The sequence below is a fragment of the Cherax quadricarinatus genome, chromosome 50, assembly GCF_038502225.1.
Source record: "Cherax quadricarinatus isolate ZL_2023a chromosome 50, ASM3850222v1, whole genome shotgun sequence".
Lineage (NCBI taxonomy): Eukaryota > Metazoa > Arthropoda > Malacostraca > Decapoda > Parastacidae > Cherax > Cherax quadricarinatus.
Window position 1 is genome coordinate 16025873 of NC_091341.1, and position 21314 is coordinate 16047186.

The following is a 21314-nucleotide window of genomic DNA, read 5'->3' on the forward strand; positions in this document are numbered from 1 at the left end:
CATCTTCTTATTCCTATTACAAAAAGCACGGTCAATATATCTTACCTGAGAGTCACCAACCACAAGAATGCGCTTACCTTCATTAGCAGGGGCAGTAGTACCCTTACCTTCACTGGCCACTGAAGTACATTCATCCTGGAGAACAGAGAAGCGATTTCCTACCTTCAGATCTTCACTCTTAACTTTCCTTACTCTGATGCGCCTCCCATTACTGTGAACAACTCGCCACTTGCAGCAGGTGCTGGGCTGCACCTCACTGCTGGTAGCTGTTGCTACCTCCCCAACTACAGCCTCCTCACAGCGAGAGACAGACTGCACCTCACTGCTAGAAGTCTCATTCCCCACAACTCCAGCCACCTCACACTCTCTCCCAGACCCATTGAGGTGGACCTTCAGCCTCCTAATCTCCTCCTGGAGAAGCAAGACCTCCTCCTTCAACTCTCCAACCTCAGTTTTTAAAACACTGCAGAAGCAAGCCATGCTTTGTAACCGTCCACTATGCTTTGTAACCGTCCACTGCTGAAACGTTTCGCCTACACAGTAGGCTTCTTCAGTCAGATATGGAGGCAGCAGGTGTAGTAGTGAAATGAAGATGATGCAATCAGTGCATTGATAGACTAATTAGATCATCATGATACCGACATATAAAATACTGAGAGGGATTGACAAGGTGAAAGGGACAGGATGTTCCAGAGATGGGACACAGCAACACCAGGTCACAACTGGAAGTTGAAGACTCAGATGAGTCACAGGGATGTTAGGAAGTACTTCTTCAGTCATAAGAGTTGTCAGGAAGTGGAATCTGGAGTGACGTAGAAGAGGCAGAATCCATACATAGCTTTAAGAAGAGGTATGATAAAGTTCACGGAGCAGGGAGAGAGTGGACCTAGTAGCGATCAATGAAGAGGCAGAGCCAAGAGCTGACTCGACCCCTGAAACCACAATTAGGTGAATTAGATGAGTACATATATACACACAAAACAAACACAAACAGACACACTCGGACACACACACACACACACACACACACACACACACACACACACACACACACACACACACACAGAAACAAGGGGTCACAACTGGAAGCTGAAGACTCAGACGAGTCACAGGGATGTTAGGAAGTACTTCAGTCAGAGTCGTCAGGAAATGGAATAGCCTAGCAAGTGATGTAGTGGAGGCATAACCATACATAGCTTTAAGACGAGGTATGACCAAAGCTCAGGAAGCAGAGAGAGAGAGAGAGAGAGAGAGAGAGAGAGAGAGAGAGAGAGAGAGAGAGAGAGAGAGAGAGAGAGAGAGAGAGAGAGAGAGAGAGAGAGAGAGAGAGAGAGAGAGGACCTAGTAGCGATCAGTGAAGAGTCGGGGCCAGGAGCCGAGTCTCGACCCCTGCAACCACAATTAGGTGAGTACACACACACACACACACACACATTTCCCCCATGTCCTTTTACCAATGAGAACGTCCCACTGGCGGGGGTGGTAGTGGTGGGGGGGGGTTGGGGTGCCTGAGGGGAAACGCCGACGGCTGGGAGGTCTCCCTCTCTCTGCCGCCATGCCCTAGGGCTGTCGTCTTGGACCTGGCCTGGGGTCTGGCCCTGAGGTGTGGCCCTGAGGGCAGGAACGAGGCCTGGGGCTGCAGCAGCTGGAGGAGGCTCGGATAAAAGGGTGGGCGGCCCTTGTAGAGGACCAGTTGGTAGGTAGTGTTGCCTGGCGTGGTGCGCCCCGTGCTGTTCAGCGGCTCTGCTAGGCTCTGCTGCCCACTGCCGAACATTGCTGTGCCTACGGCGGGTTTTTGTGCTGTGCAAACCAACCGCCCGTGTGCTTACGAGGGCGGCTGTGTCGTGCTGTAGCGCTGTGTTCCTCCCCGTGAATATAGTGCTGTGAAGACTGAACGAACTGTAGCAGCTGAGAGTGCTGCTGCTTCGTAGCGCCTCCACTGCGCTCTGCTGTGCAAACTTGTGCGCTGTTTCTTGGCTATAGGTTGAGCGGAGGGCGGTGACAGCTGTGCTGTGTGGCCGCTGTGGTGTTGTGAGGGACCACGTGTTGAGCTGCAGCTGACTGCTCCTCACTCACTCACTCTCCTAAGGTAAAGTCAACCTCACAATCATCATCACTTTCCCGTAACTTATTTGTAAATGCAAACGAAGGATCGAGCGTTCACGCGGTTTTAGCGCTTCATTAAATAATAATAATAATAATAATAATAATAATAATAATAATAATAATAATAATAATAATAATAATAATAATAATAATAATAATAATAACTTGTTGAAAATTGTATAAAATACTGATAAGCTGATAATTAAGACACATGTACAACAGTTGGGTATCTTTATTGTTGAAACGTTTCGCCTATACAGTAGGTTTCGTCAGTCAAATATAGAGGCAGCAGTTGTAGTAGTAGTGAAATAAAGACGATGTAATCAGTCCATCAACCTGGAGAAGAATTCAGCTCCATGGAGCTGAATTCTTCTCCAGGCTGAGGGACTGATCACCTCAAATACTATTTCTCCAAGATTGATGGACTGATTACATCGTCTTTATTTCACTACTACTACACCTGCTGCCTCTATATTTGACTGACGAAACCTACTGTATAGGCGAAACGTTTCAACAATAAAGATACCCAACTGTTGTACATGTGTCTTAATTATCAACTTATCAGTATTTTATACAATTTTCAACAACAGTGACTAAGATAGTGAAACTTCGGTAATACTTCTCCAATACAAGAACATTCTTCTTCAAGGGATTCACTACTGCAGATACGGACAGCACGTAGGAAGAAGCCTATAATTATGCCATGTTTGTTTGGGTATCGTAGCGTGATTAGAAGTGAAGAAGATGGTGTTGGTTGGTTGGTTTGCGGTTGACTTTATAACGCAGCTCGTGGTTAGTTCCGCAAAGAACATTTTACTATATTTGACTACTTTTTTTCCATATTACTGCTAGAATATACCATTTCACTCGATTACGTGGCTAATCACCTCGGTATCGAACCAGGGCACTGGCATATGTACTAACCTGGTTACCTGGAGGTAACCTCCAGGTAACCAGGTAGGTGCATACGACTAGATCACTAGTTTCCTCCCTCGTGGGCTCTTGTCATGTATATTTATAAAACTGTGTATGGTGACTGCTTTCACCCTTCTCTTCGCTGCTCCTCTGACTAACCTAAGGCTAAATTTGCGTCTTTAAATTCATTCATACCATCTTCTTTAAAGTTTGCCTTATTAAATCATTCGATGTCTTGTACGTTGTTATCATGTCTCCTCTAGTTCTTGCTTCCTGTAAGCCCTAAAGTTTAGTTCCTTTAGACTCACATCGTAGGTTAACCTGCTAAGCCGTAGGACCAGTTTTGTTGTAAATCTCTGAAACTTCTCGAGTTTCTTCACAAGACTGAGCAGGCGTGGGTTCCAGGCAGGTGTTGCATACTCTACCTGTTATATGCTGAGGTTCCTGAAAGACGTTCTCAAGTTTGTTATTTGCACATACACCGTCGACGTGATTTATGCCCCTCCAGCGATGGCCTTTTCCGTACTGTGTACCTCAAGGCTCATTTTGGGTCAAAGTTTCATGTCTGTGTCACTAGTCCATACTCCGTCTGTGTGTGTGTGTGTGTGTGTGTGTGTGTGTGTGTGTGTGTGTGTGTGTGTGTGTGTGTGTGTGTGTGTGTGTGTGTGTGTGTGTGTGTGTGTGTGTGTGTGTGTGTTTACGCCAGGTTAGGCTAGGCTTGAGTTAGCTTAGGTTGTTGTTGGCTAGGAAGGGGTAGGGTAAATTAAAGCAGGTTAGGTTAAGATAGGATAGCTTAGGGTAGGTTACAGAAGGCTAGGATATGTTGGGATAGGTTAATGTACGGTAGGTTAAGTAAGGTTATTATAGATTAGGCAAAATAATTTTATGGTACGTTTGATTAGGGTAGGCTAGGGCCGGTTACTGTAGATCAGTGTAGGGCAGGTTAGGATAGGCTAGGCTAGGTTAAGTTAGTGAAGGTTATAGTAAGGTAGGTTAGAGGAAGTAATGTAGGTTAGTGTAGATCAGCGTAGGGTAGGTTAGGGTAAGGTAAATTAGTGTAGGGGTAGGTTAGTGTATGTTAGGTTAGTGTATGTTAGGTTAGTGTATGTTAGGTTAGTGTAGGTTAGGTTAAAGTTGGTTACTGTAGATTAAGGTAGGTTAGGGTAGAATTGGTTATTGTAGATTAGGGTAGGGTATGTTAGGATTGGTTGTTGTTGTAGATTAGAGTAGGGTAGGTTAGGGTTGGTTACTGTAGATTAGGTTAGGGTAGGCTGCCGTAGATTAGGGTAAGATAAGTTAGGTTAGGTTAGAGGTGGCCCAGGGCTACTGAGGAAGTATTTACCTATGAATGCAAATGTTGACAGTTGGACATTTGTGTTGGGTGACCGTTTCATTTTTATTTGAGAAAGGTGGAGTGTCTGCCAGTGTTTACCTGACCCGCTTTACCTCTCTTACTGCCTCCTACCCCTCCTCTCCACACAGTTTCCCCCTCTTTTCTCCCCTCCATCCTCCATACACCTTCCCTCTACGTACACACACACACTATATATATATATATATATATATATATATATATATATATATATATATATATATATATATATATATATATATATATATATATATATATATATATATATATATATATATATATATATATATTCTTGCACTCGTAAGATACGAGAGATACGCAAATGACTTATAATTGATATGTTTCTAACTTAAGAAACAAAATGACATTAAAAGGCTTCTAAATTTTACTTGTGGTTCTTGTTTCCTAGAAAAAAAGTAGTTAAAAGTGTATTGAATTAGTGCAGGTTGACCTGGCAAGGAAGACAGGCAGGCAATAATATATATACACGTAGATGATAGAATTATCTAATACCCACAAGTTGGTGACCCACACATATATATAAATTAACTGGCGATACAAACTGCGCTGGTAGAAACTGCGGCGACAGAAACTGCGGCGGTAGAAACTGCGGCGATAGAAACTGCGGCGGTAGAAACTGCGGCGACAGAAACTGCAGCAACAGAAACTGCGGTGGTAGAAACTGCGGCGACAGAAACTGCAGCGACAGAAAATGCAGCGATAGAAACTGAGGCGGTAGAAACTGCGGCGACAGAAACTGCGGCGGTAGAAACTGCGGCAGTAGAAACTGCGGCGACAGAAACTGCGGTGGTAGAAACGGCGGCGACAGAAACTGTGGCAGTAGAAACTGCGGCGACGGAAACTGCGGTGGTAGAAACTGCGGTGGTAGAAACTGCGGCGACAGAAACTGCGGCGGTAGAAACTGCGGCGACAGAAACTGCGGTGGTTGAAACTGCGGCGACAGAAACTGCGGTGGTAGAAACTGCGGCGACAGAAACTGCGGTGGTAGAAACGGCGGCGACAGAAACTGTGGCGGTAGAAACTGCGGCGACAGAAACTGCGGCGACAGAAACTGCAGCAACAGAAACTGCGGTGGTAGAAACTGCGGTGGTAGAAACTGCGGCGACAGAAACTGCGGTGGTAGAAACTGCGGTGGTAGAAACTGCGGCGACAGAAACTGCGGTGGTAGAAACTGCGGCGGTAGAAACTGCGGCGACAGAAACTGCGGTGGTAGAAACTGCGGCGGTAGAAACTGCGGGGACAGAAACTGCGGTGGTAGAAACTGCGGTGGTAGAAACTGCGGCGACAGAAACTGCGGTAGTAGAAACTGCGGTGGTAGAAACTGCGGCGACAGAAACTGCGGCGGTAGAAACTGCGGCGACAGAAACTGCGGTGGTTGAAACTGCGGCGACAGAAACTGCGGTGGTAGAAACTGCGGCGACAGAAACTGCGGTGGTAGAAACGGCGGCGACAGAAACTGTGGCGGTAGAAACTGCGGCGACAGAAACTGCGGCGACAGAAACTGCAGCAACAGAAACTGCGGTGGTAGAAACTGCGGCGACAGAAACTGCGGTGGTAGAAACTGCGGCGGTAGAAACTGCGGCGACAGAAACTGCGGTGGTAGAAACGGCGGCGACAGAAACTGTGGCGGTAGAAACTGCGGCGACAAACTGCGGCGACAGAAACTGCGGCGACAGAAACTGCAGCAACAGAAACTGCGGTGGTAGAAACTGCGGCGACAGAAACTGCGGTGGTAGAAACTGCGGTGGTAGAAACTGCGGCGACCGAAACTGCGGCGACAAAAACTGCGGCGACAGAATTACTGGAAATCACAGACAGGTATTTAAACTGTATTTAGAAATCTGACTCCAACTTTTTTTTTAGTAATCTAAAAGAAAACTTTCGTTACTTCTCTGAACTTTTTAATTACTTCTTAGAAATTTTAATTATTTCTTTGAACTTTTTATTATTTATTTCCTTTTAATTATTTCTTTAAGCTTTTACGTTTTTTTGAGATTTTGTTCATTATTTCGCAAATCGCTTGATTATTTCCTTGAACTTTTTATAATATCGTTGAACTTTTCACATTCAAGTTGAACTTTTTTTTCCCTTAATTCGTCAATTTATTTTTGTCTCGTTTTATTATTAAACTTTTCATAATTTCGTTAAACTTTCCATATTCTAGTTTCTTTCATATCTCGACTCGTTTCTTTCATATCTCGACTCGTTTCTTTCATATCTCGACTCGTTTCTTTTATCTCGACTCGTTTCTTTCATATCTCGACTCGTTTCTTTTATCTCGACTCGATTCTTTCACATCTCGACTCGTTTCTTTCACATCTCGACTCGTTTCTTTCACATCTCGACTCGTTTCTTTCACATCTCGACTCGTTTCTTTCATATCTCGACTCGTTTCTTTCGTACCTCGATTCGTTTCTTTCATATCTCGACTCGTTTCTTTCGTACCTCGATTCGTTTCTTTCATATCTCGACTCGTTTCTTTCACATCTCGACTCGTTTCTTTCATACCTCGATTCGTTTCTTTCATATCTCAACTCGTTTCTTTCATACCTCGATTCGTTTCTTTCATATCTCGACTCGTTTCTTTCATACCTCGATTCGTTTCTTTCATATCTCGACTCGTTTCTTTCATACCTCGATTCGTTTCTTTCATATCTCGACTCGTTTCTTTCATATCTCGATTCGTTTCTTTCACATCTCGACTCGTTTCTTTCATACCTCGATTCGTTTCTTTCACATCTCGACTAGGTTCTTTCATACCTCGATTCGTTTCTTTCACATCTCGACTAGTTTCTTTCATATCTCGACTCGTTTCTTTCACATTTCGACTCGTTTCTTTCACATCCTGACTAGTTACCTCGTGTAGATTGTATATCATAAAGCGCTAAACCCATGTGGGTCAGTCAGCGGAAGATGCGGCGGCTTGACCCCCCCCCCCCATCCGCGAGTCGTGGCCCCCCTCTTGACCAACTAAGCTGTTGGTAGTCGTAACATTATCGTAGGTGAGACTCCGGTAAGAGGCACTCATGTCTCACGTCACTCTCATATCCTTCACTCTCTTACGCCGCTGTTTCTCAATTTCGCTAATTTTTCACACTTTTTTTTAAGCTCTTCGTATTCAACGCAACTCATTTCTCTCTTTAATGTTCTGTACTCAGCGTAACTCATTTCTCTCGGTCCTTTAAACTGTGTGATGAATGGTTTTCAAAACCGACAAGTTGAAGAACTGAGACACTTATGCAACATATAGGTATCTTTATTGAAGAAACGTTTCGCTACACAGTGGCTTCATCAGTCTTATACAAAGCAGGAAGGTATAAGGAGAGGAGGAGTTTGAGGTAATCAGTCCCTCAGCCTGGAGTTGATGTGTTCAGTCCATCACTCTTGTAGAAAGTACAACACAGGGCCATAGCAGTGGCTTATATACTGTAGTTAGGTGAGGCGAAGCAGGAGGAGACGCTGTCATAGTGTAACCATCCACTAGTGACTAGTCTAAGAGGGACTGATTACCTCAAACTCCGCCTCTCCTTATACCTTCCTGCTTTGTATAAGACTAATGAAGCCACTGTGTGGCGAAACGTTTCTTCAATAAAGATTCCCATATGTTGCATAAGTATCTCAATTCGTCCTTTAAACTCTTCGTACTCAACTCATTTCTCTCTTAAGCGCTTTGTACTCAGCGTAACTCATTTCCTCACTCTCTTAAGCGAGTCATTCTCCAGGAAAATTGAGCGCCTGTCTGTCTCCAGACCTTCAGCTCCAGTCTTGTTTACATAAAAATCCACTTCCTTCTCTAGCCCTTGAAGTATCTGAAGCACGTCCAGTACCCCTTCCAGAGAAAGTGGAGGAGTAGGAGGTGGAGGAGAAGGAGGAGTAGTAGGAGGAGGAGGAGGTGGAGAAGGAGGAGGAGGAGGAGGAGGAGGAGGAGGAGGAGGAGGAGGAGGATGGGGAGGAGGAGGAGGAGGAAGGGGAGGAGGAGGAGGAGGAGGAGGAGGAGGAGGAGGAGGAGGAGGAGGAGGAGGAGGAGGAGGAGGAGGAGGAGGAGGAGAGGAGGAGGAGGAGAGGAGGAGGAGGAGGAGAGTAGGAGGAGGAGAGTAGGAGGAGAAGAGTAGGAGGAGGAAGAGGAAGAGATGGAGAAGGAGGAGGTGGAGGAAGAGGAAGAGGAAGAGAAGGATAAGGACTAGAAGGAAGAAGAGCAGCAGCAGGAACAAAAAGACAAACAGGAGCAGGAATTAAAAGAAGAGGAATAGGAGGAATAGGGTTCTGGGTAGGAGGAATTGAGAGAGGGATGGAAAGGAAGGGGGAAAGGTTGAAGTGGCTTCTTTCTTTTACGTTCCGCCTCTCTCAAAAACCTTCACGCACTCCGACCCTCCTCACGACCATTAATCCTTCAAGCACTTGAAATGTTACTCTCAACTTTTTTTTTTCATTTTGTTGCTTTGACCATTTAAGCTGCGAATATAATTTTTTCTCTCTTGTCTCTATTTTGTTACTTAAGGGTTGAGGCCCTTGCTTCATCCACCACTGGTGGGTTGAGGCCCTTGCTTCATCCACCACTGGTGGGTTGAGGCTCCTGCTTCTTCATCCACCACTGGTAGGTTGAGGCCCTTGCTTCTCCATGCACCACTGGTGGATTGAGGCCCTTGCTTCTCCATGCACCACTGGTGGATTGAGGCCCTTGCTTCTCTATGCACCAATGGTGGGTTAAGGCCCTTGCTTCTCCATGCACCACTGGTGGGTTAAGGCCCTTGCTTCTCCATGCACCACTGGTGGGTTGAGGCCCTTGCTTCTCCATGCACCACTGGTGGGTTGAGGCCCTTGCTTCTCCATGCACCACTGGTGGGTTGAGGCCCTTGCTTCTCCATGCACCACTGGTGGGTTGAGGCCCTTGCTTCTCCATGCACCACTGGTGGGTTGAGGCCGTTGCTTCTCCATGCACCACTGGTGGGTTGAGGCCGTTGCTTCTCCATGCACCACTGGTGGGTTTAGGCCCTTTCTTCTCCATGCACCACTGGTGGGTTGAGGCCCTTGCTTCTCCATGCACCACTGGTGGGTTTAGGCCCTTGCTTCTCCATGCACCACTGGTGGATTGAGGCCCTTGCTTCTCCATGCACCACTGGTGGGTTGAGATCCTTTCTTTCCCAGTCGCCACTGAAGAAGTTGAAACTCGCGCTTTCTCCTACACCACCTGAGTAGATAATCTGCATTCCTACTTATACCACTGGAGAAGGCATAGTCTGGATTCTCACTTACACCACTGGAGAGGACGAAGTGTGTATTCACACTTACACCACTGGAGAGGACGAAGTGTGTAACGTAACTTAAACACTACTAGTATGGCCTCTTCCCTCACAGTTGAAGGTTCTCGAGTACATTACATACTCTCCTAAATAAACACAGGGTATAAGTATACACTCTTATCAGTTAACCAATCACTAAGTTAAACATAATATATACTGCCAGTTAACAGCTCACAAAGTGAAGATATACTTTTATTTTATTTAGGCAGCTACTATATTTTTTTTAGACGCTCGCTCAGTTGGCCCTCTTCATCAGTCTTTAGCTACACATCAACCCTTCAAGGGAAATGCCTTGATGCTGGTGAAAGGCTCTTGGTACAAGGGCATGGAGCTACCATACATTTCCTGGCATCAAAACTGATTGCCTCCCATTTCCCAGGTTCTGTATGATCCCTGCGGCTTTAGCGTTTCCCCATCAGATTCTGCTATTTTTAACTCTATATTGCTGAAGTTTCTCATCTTCCGTTTGTGGCGAGTTCTTTATCCAGAGCTGTAATTAAAAGGTGTAAATATGTGTTGAGTTACTATCGGCAAATTTAAGCACATAACATGTTCATTTTTCCACTTTAATCTACCTTATCCATAATTATTCTCGCATTTGCTTTGTCTGTTTCGTAAGGTGAAGTCTAGGATCTTTCCTTAATTCGAATTAATGGTATAACCTAACAAATCTTTCAGAACAGTTGTGTTGTAGAGGTCTGAGCTTTGCTCAGACCTCTACAAGGTAAATTATAGTAGAAAAATGAGCATATTATTAGAAGACAGGGGTACTTACGTGCCTCTTAACGCTCCCATAGCTTGCCGACTGGAGAAGTATCATTAATAAAGATTCCGTTTAACTATATTTGTGTTTCCTTTCCATCGCATCAATATCTCGTATTACTTCCTACCAGGAGCGGCGTTTTGAACTTGTCTGATGTGCTCTATCCAGTGTTCGTACCCCCCGATGTTTACTGGGTGCTACCGGGCTTTCTAAATTGTCGATAATGTAATTATTTTTGGCTGACTCCATCCACAAGTCTTGTTATTCTTTGTTGTTGTCTGAGGCGGCCACACAACACAGTTGATCTCGCAAGTCTGGTAAATACTGGCCAGTGAAAGAGACAAACAGACACGAGAGTTTGGCAGACAGAAGAAACTAATGAACAGACATAAAGGACAAAGGTAGACGAGCAAACAGAAGTTACAAACAGACGATCAGACAGAAGTCAGACAGAAGCCGAGTATAAACAATGTTTTTAACAAAGTGCTTGTATCACTGCAGCTCAAACTCCCAACTTTACACAGCATGCGTGGCGATACCAACGCTAGAGCTAAGAAACTACAATATGCACAACTGCCAGACATAGGCCACCCGTTTATGTTATTTCTTTTTTCTCGGTTAAGCATGTGTATATATATAGATTAATTTACGTTAGCCTAATCTAACCAAAAATAACAAATATAATTTTTTGAAGAGGCTTAGATTAGGCAGAAACTAAAAATCTGCAATGCGTGCAAAAACGCCAGTCCTATTAGAGGGACAGATTAATAACACCGGAGGCCTTTATTTAATGTGCAAATGTCTTACCACATCCAACAAACAACTGAGTGGAGCACGGGTAAACCAGTGGTTGCTGCAGTGGTCCACCAGTGCCACTGGCTACCACACCTTCACGTGTACTTACACACACACACACACACACACACTCACTGTCCATTACGTCAATTTATCGGGCCTCTTCATTATAAACTAATATAATGTAGTGCAACTTATCCCAGCCCAACTTATCTTGGGTCAGATTACATTTATTTGTTGTTACTTGGTACAGATAAGTAGTCTGTTACATGATGTTCAGACTGTGGCGAGACCTGTATAACAATAAATTTACAATGTGTACATAATGATTTATTCATGGGCATATAATGTAGTGCAATAATGTTGGTATAATTACCGACGATATGTTAGGTACAAGGACACACGTGCAACTAATGCGCCTAGTGATTAAAAAACCTTAAATTATCATTAATCGCTATTCCTAACGCAATTAAGAAAAATACATAGTCTCATCATCTCCGAGGTATTAGCAAGAATCCTCCTCATAACAACACATCCCGCCATCACATAGCTGCTATTACTACTACTGCTCCCCTCAAGGAAGGTTCCTTGATGTTGGTGAGGGGCTCTTGATTTAGGGAATTAGATCTGTGCTCCAGTTCCCCGAATTAAGCCTGAATGCCTTCCACATCCCCCCCCAGGCGCTGTATAATCCTCCGGGTTTAGCGCTTCCCCCTTGATTATAATAATAATAATAATAACTACTACTGCTACTACTACCACAAGTACTACTACAACTACTACTCGTAGTGTTTCTACTATTACCTACAACGAATATATTATGCCTTGTACTTCACTCTGTGTCCTTGCATTGTATCGTTTGAAAAACTTCTGAAGAGCGAAACATTGCAACGAAAAAAACGCCGAATTAGTTGCACATGTGTTTTTTTTTTTGCTTAACATATAATGCAGCTTTAGAACCTAGAGAGGTAAGTTCATAAATGAATTTACATTGTTTCTATGGATATATAATCTCTTCACTTTTTCTCATATATGTCGTGCCGAATAGGTAAAACTTGCGATTTTGGCTTAAAAAGCAATGCTCTTTTGGCCGAATAAGGCAAGCGAAAATTTGTGTATGTAATAATTTCGCAAAGTTGTTCTGAAACTAACGAAAAAAATATATTTAATTGTGTTTGTTTGTTTATTATTAAATTATTGTAATCTTATATAAAATATATTTAGTTGGATTAGGCAAAATTAAATTGCGTTTGTTATAATAAGGTTAGGTAAGTTTTTTAAGGTTCTTTTGGTACAAAATTATTAATTTTTACATTAACATAAATGAAAAAAAATCTACCTTCTAACATATAAGAGAAAATTTAAAAAATGACTTAATTTTAAATGAATTCTTGCTAATTGACAGATTTTACCTATTCAGCACGACATAAGTTTTGTTGCCCCACTTTGCGATGATAGATATATAAACAAAATTTCATTTCTCGTGTATATGGGATAAACCATACTAAGAGATGGACTTAAATGACGAGATCCCAACAACAACGAAAAAAAAAAAAACCTAGCGTAGTGTCGGGACCAATGAACGGGCGTTGTTATGCCAGTAGTGTTTGTTGGACGTGGGTCGTCATCAAGTGAGATGACGTAACTGGTTAATCAGTCACTGGCTGACAGAGGCTAAGTTGTAAAGTAAAAGGACACAAGTGCAACTAATGTGACATTTATTGTGGCTTTATCAAGCCATTGTAATGGCTTGATAAAGCTCCTGGAGAGCGAAACGTTGCCACAATAAATGTCACATTAGTTGCACTTGTGTCCTTTTACTTTACATATTGTCGGTAATTCTACCAACTTTATTACAGAGGCTAAGTTGTACACTCCACTGAAAAATAAAGGAGCACTACCTAGGTTTTTCACCATGACAAATTAACCAACAATAATTTCACACTTCTCTGTATCTCATCGTACGCCTGTTAATGCGCAAAAAAAAAGCGCAAACATTGGGAATAGTTTAGCTCATGAATAAGAAATCGGTTTTTGACGTATATACTCAGCTGGGCAGAGCTGATCACATCTGTTATTACTATTTTTCCTGGCCGTACATAGTTTTAACAATAATTACCTATTTTGTTACTTATTTGTAGCTACAAGAACAGGTTTTAACTTAATTTAGGAGACGTACTAAAGAGGAAGGTAATATTGCGGCGCTAAGAGTAGAGTTTTATGTGAAGGTGGCGTGATTTGTGTTTATATATGCCGGTACTTCCTCAAACAGCGTAGAGCCGCGCCAAGTGCGGCGAGCCCTGGATCCATCTCCCGTTCGTGGCCCATTAATAGACGGTAGTGGGCTCCTGGTGGCCTGTAACAGGCCCAATGGTGGTCCACTAACAGCCGATAGTTGCTTGCTGGTGGCCTATAACTGGCCCGTTGGTGGCTTGCATTATAATAGCCGGTAGTGACTTGCCGGTGCTCCAAAATTTCCGTTGGTGGTCTTCCAATAACCGGTAGTGGCCTCCTTGTGGCCTGGTGGTGGCCCGTTAATAGCCGTTGGTGGCCCGCTTGAAGCCTGCTGAGTGTGAAGCTCGTCCCATATATAGTCACACCCTCTAGCCGCCTTCCTTCGGCTGCTCTTAATATTAATCGTCACAATATCCGACGTTCCCTGCTCTTTTTTCCTGGCAGATTCCTCTTTATTCTCCCAGTGTGCTTCATTATAAATATCTAGATGCTTGGATGAATGAAGACTCTCGGAACACTACAACAATGTTGTGGACATCGCGTCTTCTGATGCGAATTTCAATATCTTTACCGAGCAATCTGGTAATTCAGGGAGAACCTCGATTAAAATGAATTCAGTTGAAGCATGGCGTGGTCGACCAGTGGTTAAAGAAGACACAGCAGATCTTTTTGTTAAACTAAGTGTGGTAATCACGGGTGATGAATGTAGGTCGTGAAATATAATTGTAATAAATCTCACAGCCATTTCACTGACCGTTACTTTGTATGTTTCTCAATATTAAGAAAAAAAATATTCGGTTTAGAACGATTATATTTTAATATTTTGTCCTCACTGGGTATAGCGTACCCGGGTATAACGGATAAAGCCCATTTCTAAAAGTATACCTCTCTGGGTTTAAATATGACATTTCACCTAAACGCGGCTCTATCAAATACTTGATAAAACTTAATGTTAGCGAAAGGTCGCTTTGATAAACGTTATTATTTCGTGGTAAGCGTCTGTATTAAGCAAATAACTCCAAACAGTGCACTGCCAACAAGTGTAAAAAAGGGATACAAGTTGATGAACAAGTTTTTATTGGTAAGCTCCACATAGAAGCGATGTCTCAATAAACTAGTTCTGCAAAGTGTCTTTTCTTCACATTGTCAAACATCAAAAACTGCACCGAGCACGCCATCACGTGACTACGACCAACGTTCAAAACTTTCCCCGTTTCTCCTGACAAACACAATATCACCAGTACTTAAAAAATCAGATAAGTCAGAGGGAGTTCTTCAGCACTAGAGCTGTCAGGATGTGGAACAGTCTGGATTGATGTACCTGGAGTTACCTGGAGGTTATTCCGGGGATCAACGCCCCCGCGGCCCGGTCCACGACCAGGCCTCCCGATGGATCAGGGCCTGATCAACTAGGCTGTTACTGCTGGCCGCACGCAGTCCAACGTACGAGCCACAGCCCGGCTGATCCGGCACTGACTTTAGGTATCTGTCCAGCTCTCTCATGTAGAGGAGGAAAGATCCATACATAGCTTTAAAGAGAGGCTCTGAGAGCAGGGAGTGGACCTAGTAGCGGCTAGCGAAGAGTTGGGGGTCAGAACCACAAATAGGTGAGTACTTGTATGACCCAGGAAGAAACAAAGGTTGTATAGAATCAGGATGAATAACAAAGACCAAGAACTAAGTGATCATAGTTGATTAAGAAATGCGAATTTTACAAACCATGATACGTGAGGGGGTTGAACTCGCGGCTATTGAGTCGTAAAACTCTGGGCCAACGCGTTAGCCATTGTGCCAGCTGGCTACAATAAGATTCATCCAACTAGGTATATTTATATACCATAGGAAGGTTAGGACAGGCACTACTGTGACTGCACATGCAAGTTTTTTACAGATGAATCTCGCGCCAGCGTGGCCGTGACTCACTTGTCGCGAGTTCAATCCCCAACCGCACCGTGGTTTGTTTACAATTGTCATTACGATTTCGTGAGTCAAAATGTGTCTTCATTACAAAGGCACCAAAGTTCCAGTATTCATCCTGTCTTCCAGCCTCAACATGACTGGTATATGCCAGAGATTCACAAATTCGTAATAACACGCTCGTAATAAGACTGTACGGGTCGAGTCTGAACCTATGGTGAGTGGGCCAGGCGGCCCAGTGGCTTACGCACTGGCCTGGAGTTTTAAGATTCACTCGCCATGGTTCAAACCCCACCCGTACCGTGGTTTATATGCCAGAGATGTGTCCTCTCCTACACACAACTCTTAGGCTGCCCACTTTCCTCTTACGCTCTTTCTTTTATATTCCCCCTCCACCTCTAGCCACTTTTAATCGATTTCATTATCCATCAGATCTCTCTTAATTCTTCCCCCCATCCCCTCCAGCTCTCTCATCAACACTTGATCCCCTTCTCTTATCCCTGGTTGATCAGCCCTTCATCCTCCAGAAGACCTAGTATGGGATCGGGCCGTGGGGGCTATGACCCCATGAAACGTCTTTCAGGTATCCTCTCTCTCATACTTTATCAGAAAGCTTGGTTACAAAAGTAAAATTTCTATCTGTATGATATAGGACGAAGGATAGAGCCCTCACCACTCTTTGCGCTGAATATAATAATAATAATAATAATAATAATAATAATAATAATAATAATAATAATAATAATAATAGCATAAGTTTCTAAGATTTAAAGCTCACCGTACGAGGCATTCACATGTTATCGCGTTCAAACTAATATCCCAATTTCTTCAATAAAAACGAAAAATTGGTAGCTATAAACCCCTAAGCTAATTCGAACCCTCGACTGAAGAAACATTAACTTTGAAAGTTTTAAGCCAGTTCGAAGTGACACTGTTTAACGAATAAAGAGGCACAACACCGTGACTGGGACAACACACAAACCGCACACGAGAGACAAGCTTATAGCGACGTGGTCTTAAGAGGCGCCTGAGTTTCCCTGTCTCCTAATATCATATTTATTTTTCCCTATAATCTACCTTGTCCATAAGTATTATCACATTTGTTTTGCTTTCGTAAGATGAGGTCCAGGATCTTTCCTTAATTCATGGTATAACTTAACAAATGTTTGAGGACAACTATATTTCCCAGTTTTCTTTTCTCATTTATATTGTATTTAAAATTCTCTACGACCCTATAAGAAGCAAATATTTGAGTGATACCTAGTTTTTTAAGAAACTTGGATTTGCATACCTTCTATGAACTAGGACAGCTCAAAAGTTGAATTATCGTTGTGCAAACTGACCCTCACAAAGTTCAATTTTTCCTACACTGTTTCCTTTATATAACTAATATATTTCATGTAACTGTCCCACCTTATATACTCAAACAGTACCTAATTAGAATATGAGGACACTTGTCCCATACATATGATAATTAAGTGCCCTCACCAGAATTTTTATAGGGGTGGACAAGTAAGCCAGCTGAAGGCCTCGGTCAGGTGACCAAAAACTCCAGTTGCAGGTCATCATATGACTAAAACCCGCATCAGAAAACACTTGTCCTATTTCATGACAAACCTTAGCAAGCCTTAAGTACCCTTGCTTATTGGTTGACCTAAAGGACATCCCCAAGTAATCGGGTTGAAGCCTCTCCGAAGAGGCATTATTCAGTTACTACATGGAAACTAATTTATTTAATAAAACTGACAAATTAAAATCTACGCAGCTTAAAGTCAATGTGAACTTTTCTTTTAGTAAAGCCCATCATTACTGAAAGTTTAGACCCAGTCAGAAGACATATTCTCCAGGTATTGTTTTGTATACAACAACTCTTTATTACCTATGCTAGGAAACTGGGAAATTGTCATCTACAAAGATTGTACATATAGTGTACCACATGGTGTACATATAGTGTAACACATGCTGTACATATTGTGTATCACATGGTGTACATATTGTGTACCACATGGTGTACATATAGTGTAACACATGCTGTACATATAGTGTAGCACATGGTGTACATATAGTGTAACACATGCTGTACATATAGTGTAGCACATGGTGTACATATTGTGTACCACATGGTGTACATATAGTGTAACACATGCTGTACATATAGTGTAGCACATGGTGTACATATAGTGTAACACATGCTGTACATATAGTGTAGCACATGGTGTACATATTGTGTAGCACATGCTGTACATATAGTGTAGCACATGGTGTACATATAGTGTAGCACATGGTGTACATATAGTGTAGCACATGCTGTACATATAGTGTAGCACATGGTGTACATATAGTGTAGCACATGCTGTACATATAGTGTAACACATGCTGTACATATAGTGTAGCACATGGTGTACATATAGTGTAGCACATGGTGTACATATAGTGTAGCACATGGTGTACATATAGTGTAGCACATGCTGTACATATAGTGTAGCACATGCTGTACATATAGTGTAGCACATGGTGTACATATTGTGTAGCACATGCTGTACATATAGTGTAGCACATGGTGTACATATAGTGTAGCACATGGTGTACATATAGTGTACCACATGGTGTACATATAGTGTAGCACATGGTGTACATATAGTGTAGCACATGCTGTACATATAGTGTAGCACATGGTGTACATATAGTGTAGCACATGGTGTACATATAGTGTAGCACATGCTGTACATATAGTGTAGCACATGGTGTACATATAGTGTAGCACATGGTGTACATATAGTGTAGCACATGGTGTACATATAGTGTAGCACATGGTGTACATATAGTGTAGCACATGGTGTACATATAGTGTAGCACATGCTGTACATATAGTGTAGCACATGGTGTACATATAGTGTAGCACATGGTGTACATATAGTGTAGCACATGCTGTACATATAGTGTAGCACATGGTGTACATATAGTGTAGCACATGGTGTACATATAGTGTAGCACATGGTGTACATATAGTGTAGCACATGGTGTACATATAGTGTAGCACATGGTGTACATATAGTGTAGCACATGGTGTACATATAGTGTAGCACATGGTGTACATATAGTGTAGCACATGGTGTACATATAGTGTAGCACATGGTGTACATATAGTGTAGCACATGGTGTACATATAGTGTAGCACATGGTGTACATATAGTGTAGCACATGGTGTACATATAGTGTAGCACATGGTGTACATATAGTGTAGCACATGGTGTACATATAGTGTAGCACATGGTGTACATATAGTGTAGCACATGGTGTACATATAGTGTAGCACATGGTGTACATATAGTGTAGCACATGGTGTACATATAGTGTAGCACATGGTGTACATAGTGTAGCACATGGTGTACATATAGTGTAGCACATGGTGTACATATAGTGTAGCACATGGTGTACATATAGTGTAGCACATGCTGTACATATAGTGTAGCACATGCTGTACATATTGTGTAGCACATGCTGTACATATAGTGTAGCACATGGTGTACATATAGTGTAGCACATGGTGTACATATAGTGTAGCACATGCTGTACATGTTGTGTAGCACATGGTGTACATATAGTGTAGCACATGGTGTACATATAGTGTAGCACATGGTGTACATATAGTGTAGCACATGCTGTACATGTTGTGTAGCACATGGTGTACATATAGTGTAGCACATGGTGTACATATAGTGTAGCACATGGTGTACATATAGTGTAGCACATGCTGTACATATTGTGTAGCACATGGTGTACATATTGTGTAGCACATGGTGTACATATAGTGTAGCACATGCTGTACATGTTGTGTAGCACATGCTGTACATGTTGTGTAGCACATGCTGTACATATAGTGTAGCACATGCTGTACATATAGTGTAGCACATGCTGTACATATAGTGTAGCACATGGTGTACATATAGTGTAGCACATGCTGTACATATAGTGTAGCACATGGTGTACATATAGTGTAGCACATGGTGTACATGTTGTGTAGCACATGCTGTACATATAGTGTAGCACATGGTGTACATATAGTGTAGCACATGCTGTACATATAGTGTAGCACATGGTGTACATATAGTGTAGCACATGGTGTACATATAGTGTAGCACATGGTGTACATAGTGTAGCACATGGTGTACATATAGTGTAGCACATGGTGTACATATAGTGTAGCACATGGTGTACATATAGTGTAGCACATGGTGTACATAGTGTAGCACATGGTGTACATAGTGTAGCACATGGTGTACATATAGTGTAGCACATGGTGTACATATAGTGTAGCACATGGTGTACATAGTGTAGCACATGGTGTACATATAGTGTAGCACATGGTGTACATATAGTGTAGCACATGGTGTACATAGTGTAGCACATGGTGTACATATAGTGTAGCACATGGTGTACATAGTGTAGCACATGGTGTACATATAGTGTAGCACATGGTGTACATAGTGTAGCACATGGTGTACATATAGTGTAGCACATGGTGTACATAGTGTAGCACATGGTGTACATATAGTGTAGCACATGGTGTACATAGTGTAGCACATGGTGTACATATAGTGTAGCACATGGTGTACATATAGTGTAGCACATGGTGTACATATAGTGTAGCACATGGTGTACATATAGTGTAGCACATGGTGTACATATAGTGTAGCACATGGTGTACATATAGTGTAGCACATGGTGTACATATAGTGTAGCACATGGTGTACATATAGTGTAGCACATGGTGTACATATAGTGTAGCACATGGTGTACATATAGTGTAGCACATGGTGTACATATAGTGTAGCACATGGTGTACATAGTGTAGCACATGGTGTACATATAGTGTAGCACATGGTGTACATAGTGTAGCACATGGTGTACATATAGTGTAGCACATGGTGTACATATAGTGTAGCACATGGTGTACATAGTGTAGCACATGGTGTACATATAGTGTAGCACATGGTGTACATATAGTGTAGCACATGGTGTACATATAGTGTAGCACATGGTGTACATATAGTGTAGCACATGGTGTACATATAGTGTAGCACATGCTGTACATATAGTGTAGCACATGGTGTACATATAGTGTAGCACATGGTGTACATATAGTGTAGCACATGGTGTACATATAGTGTAGCACATGGTGTACATATAGTGTAGCACATGGTGTACATATAGTGTAGCACATGGTGTACATATAGTGTAGCACATGGTGTACATATAGTGTAGCACATGGTGTACATATAGTGTAGCACATGGTGTACATATAGTGTAGCACATGGTGTTTTAGAAAGACACGTAAGCAAACACTATAACATATTTATTAGAAAACGTTTCGGTCCTGGGACCTTGATCAAGGTCCCAGGACCGAAACGTTTTCTAATAAATATGTTATAGTGTTTGCTTACGTGTCTTTCTAAACTTGTCGGTATTTATTACCAAGGTTTATACCAGCACATGGTGTACTCATGATGCATCAACCACTGAAGACTTAAGTCGGTTGAAAGATAAATAACCAAGTTCTTCCATGCAAAAATAGGCTACACAGTTTTGAAAATAAATCAGATAAATCAGCAACTGCACACCTCAATATTAACCCTAATTCTATTTTATTCAGAGGATACACCATTTGATGATTAAGACACATGTGCAACACTTGGGCATCTTTATTGTTGACACGTTTCGCCTACACAGTAGACTTCTTCAGTCAGATACAGAGGCAACAGATGTATTAATGAAATGAAGATGATGTAATGCGTCCATCAACCTTGGAGATATCTCCAACGTTCCAACAATAGATACCCAACTGTTACACATGTGTCCTAGTCATCAACCTGTCGGTATTTTAAACAAT

At 42.4% G+C, this 21314-nt stretch overlaps 1 protein-coding gene across 5 annotated transcripts in view; it reads left to right on the top strand.

Annotated features, from left to right (window-relative positions):
• Positions 1 to 21314, top strand: part of twz (BTB/POZ domain-containing protein twz) — a 304566-nt gene that overhangs the window by 185974 nt on the left and 97278 nt on the right. Inside the window, exon 1 of one of the 5 annotated variants that reach the window (XM_053786129.2) lies at positions 1710 to 2089. The exons of the other annotated variants lie outside the window; for them this stretch is intronic. The gene's annotated coding sequence lies outside the window, so the exon portion shown is untranslated. Of the gene's footprint in view, positions 1 to 1709; positions 2090 to 21314 lie in introns of those variants that run through there. 5 annotated transcript variants of the gene reach the window in all.